Source organism: Rattus norvegicus, chromosome 1 (assembly GCF_036323735.1).
Source record: "Rattus norvegicus strain BN/NHsdMcwi chromosome 1, GRCr8, whole genome shotgun sequence".
Classification (NCBI taxonomy): Eukaryota; Metazoa; Chordata; class Mammalia; order Rodentia; family Muridae; genus Rattus; species Rattus norvegicus.
The window spans coordinates 258,611,408-258,615,131 of record NC_086019.1 but is presented as its reverse complement, the minus strand read 5'-3'; the positions used below and the strand labels follow the sequence as shown (position 1 = coordinate 258,615,131).

The 3,724-nt window shown below is 44.0% G+C and overlaps 1 pseudogene; it reads left to right on the top strand.

Annotated features, from left to right (window-relative positions):
* Positions 1 to 1,474: 1,474 nt before the first annotated feature.
* Hspa8-ps17 (heat shock protein family A (Hsp70) member 8, pseudogene 17) lies at positions 1,475 to 3,418 on the top strand (annotated as a pseudogene).
* Positions 3,419 to 3,724: the final 306 nt, after the last annotated feature.

Genomic DNA, 3,724 nt, shown 5'->3' with positions numbered 1-3,724 from the left:
TGTGGCAGGTGGGAGGGTGGTGTCTGGTTGTTGATATTGTTGCTCTTGCTATGGGATTGCAAACCCCTTCAGCTCCTTCAGTCCTTCCCCTAGCTCTTCCATTAGGGTCCCTATGGTCAACCCTATGGTTGGCTGTGAGCATCCGCATTTGTGTTGGTTGGGCTATGGCAGAGTCTCTCAGGAGACAGCTATATCAGACTCCTGTCATCAGGCACACTCGGTATCAGCAATATTGTCTGGGTTTGGTGTCCTCATATGGTATGAATTCCCAGAAGGGACAGTCTCTGCATGGCCTTTCCATTGGTCTCTGCTCTACTCTTTGTCCCTGTATTTCCTTTAGGCAGGACCAACTCTGTGTTAAAATTTTTGAGATGGTTGGGTGGCCACATCCCTCCATTGCAGGCCATGCCTAACCTCTGGATATGTCTCTACAGGTTCTCTCTCTCCTTTATTGGCTATTTTAGCTAATGTCATCCACATAGTATAAGGTACTACCTTATTGTGCTTAGAAATTGTAGCAGGAGAAAATATTTGTAAGTCGTAGATAGAGATATCTGTAGAGGACTACGATGTCCCCATTGAGTGGAAACAATATCATGAAAGAGAAAATCTGAGTCTGGGAGAACATTTCATTCCCTAAATTATTTACTTTGTGATCATTCATGTTAATGTCTGAGTGTGATGCCACCATTTTCAGTCCCAGTGCAGAGTTTTAGAAAGAGGAAGATCCATGTGGCTCAATGTCCAGAGAATCTATGCTAATAAGGGAGTTCCAAGCCAATGAGAGACTTTTCCAGGAAATAAGGTGCATGTTACACAACAAACAAATACCCCAGGCTAAACTCTATAATAATATGTATACATCTGTGTGCATGTGTGTGCATGTGCACACACACACACATATACACACACACAAATGAAAAAAATGTGCATGTTATGTACATGAAATCTGGTTGCAATGTATATAAATGTATAGAAAGATCATATGCCACGTAAAATACATAAAGTCAGAAAAGGAAAACCTTGGGCTTCATCATTTTTAAGCCAAGATTTATTGAGCACTCCATGTTCACTAGGCATTGAAACCAACCAAGCTGCATTATTGACATTTACACCATTTACAAAACAGAGGATCACATATAGAAACACAGAGGGCTTAAACTAAGGAGTAGGGTAGTAGAAATAAGAGGTGACGATTCAATCATTTATGTTGACCTTCTCCGAAAATGTGAATAGTGACCCAGACAATATGCAATGAATTGGTTTAGAACAATTCTCAATGTCATTACAAGGGTATATAGTAGATGGAGGTTTTATTGATGATCAAGCCAAGAACAGTAGTTCTTAGAGTTGAATACATCATATCAAATTTTTATAAGAAAAGAAAGACTCAGGTCTCATTGAACGCGGAGCCAGCTCTCTGGTCTCTGTGTGGTCTCGCCATCAGCACAGCCAGGCCTACATGCAAGCAACCATGTCTAAGGGACCTGCAGTTGGCATCGATCTCCTACTCCTGTGTGGGTGTCTTCCAGCATGGAAAGGTGGAAATGATTGCCAATGACCAGGGTAACTGCACCACACCGAGCTATGTTACTTTCACTGACACAGAATGATTAATTGGGGATGCAGCAAAGAATCAGGTTACAATGAACACCACCAACACAGTTTTTGATGCCAGACATCTGATCGGACGTAGGCTCGATGACGCTGTTGTTCAGTCTAACATGAAGCACTGGCCCTTCATGGTGGTGAATGATGCAGGCAGGCCCAAGGTCCAAGTCAAGTACAAAGGGGAGACAAAAAGTTTCTACCCACAGGAAGTGTCCTCATTGGTTCTGACAAAGATGAAGGAAACTGCAGAAGCTTATCTTGGAAAGACTGTTACCAATGCCGTGGTCACAGTGCCAGCTTACTTCAATGACTCTCAGTGGCAGGCAACAAACTATGCTGGAACTATTGCTGGCCTCAGTGTACTTCGAATTATCAATGAGCCTGCTGCTGCTGTGGCCTATGGCTTAGATAAGATGGTTGGAGCTGAAAGGAATGTGCTGGTTTGTGACTTGGGAGGTGGCACTTTTGATGTGTCAGTCCTTACTATTGACGATGGAATTTTTGAAGTCAGATCAACAGTTGGAGACACCCACTTAGGTGGAGAAGACTTTGACAACCAAGTGGTAAACCATTTCATTGCTGAGTTTAAGCGAAAGCATAAGAAGGACATCAGTGAGAACAAGAGAGCTGTCAGGTGTTTCCATCTCTGCACTGCTTGTGAGCGGGCAAAGTGCACCCTCTCCTCCAGCACCCAGGCCAGTATTGAGATTGGTCCTCTCTATGAGGGAATTGACTTCTACCCCTCTGTGACCCGTGCTCGATTTGAGGAGTTGAATGCTGACCTGTTCCGTGGCACACTGGACCCTCTAGGACCCTATAGAGAAGGCTCTTCGAGATGCTAAACTAGACAAGTCACAGATCCATGATACTGTCCTGGTGGGTAGTTCTACCAGAATCCCCAAGATCCAGAAACTTCTGCAAGACTTCTTCAGTGGAAAATAACTGAATAAGAGCATTAACCCCGATGAAGCTGTTGCCAGTGGTGCAGCTGTCCAGGCAGCCATTCCATCTGGAGATAAGTCTGAGAATGTTCAGGATTTGCTGCTCTTGGATGTCACTCCTCTTTCCCTTGGGATTGAAACTGCTGGTGGAGTCATGGCTGTCCTCATCAAGTGCAGTACCACCATTCCCACCAAGCAGACTCAGACTTTCACCATCTGCTCTGACAACCAGCCAGGTGTACTCATCCAGGTGTATGAAGGTGAAAGGGCCATGACCAAGGACTGCAACCTGCTTGGGAAGTTTGAGCTCACAGGCATACCTCCAGCACCCCGTGGGGTTCCTCAGATCGAGGTTACTTTTGACATTGATGTCAATGGCATCCTCAATGTTTCTGCTGTAGATAAGAGCACAGGAAAGGAGAGCAAGATCACCATCACCCATGACAAGGGCCACTTGAGTAAGGAGGATATTGAGGGCATGGTCCAAGAGGCTGAGAAGTACAAAGCTGAGGATGAGAAGCAGAGAGACAAGGTTTCCTCTAAGAACTCACTGGAGTCTTATGCTTTCAACATGAAAGCAACTGTTGAAGATTAAAATCTTCAAGGCAAGATCAATGATGAGAACAAACAGAAGATTCTTGACAAGTGCAATGAAGTCATCAGCTGGCTGGATAAGAACCAGACTGCAGAGAAAGAGGAATTTGAGCATCAGCAGAAAGAACTGGAGAAGGTCTGCAGCCCTATCGTTACCAAGCTGCACCAGAGTGCTGGTGGCATGCGTGGAGGAATGCCTGGTGGCTTTCCTGGTGGGGGAGCTCCTCCATCTGGTGGTGCTTCTTCACCCCACCATTGAAGAGGTGGATTAAGTCAGTCTAAGTAGAGGGTATAGCATTTTTCCACAGGAACCCAAAACAAGTAACATGGAATAATAAAACTATTTAAATTGTAAATTAAATTGTAAATTGCAGTAAAAAAGAAAAAGAAAAATAAAAGTAAAGAAAAACTCACACAAGGATTTTGATAACCCCTCCTCTACCAACTGAGATTCACGGTTTCCCTAGTCTTTCTTGGAGGAAAAGTGCTGGGAATATTTTTATAAGTTTATTTCAACACAAGATCTTTAGAAAGAGAAATTTATTGTGTCCTCTACATGGGTCAGATCACACAAGTGA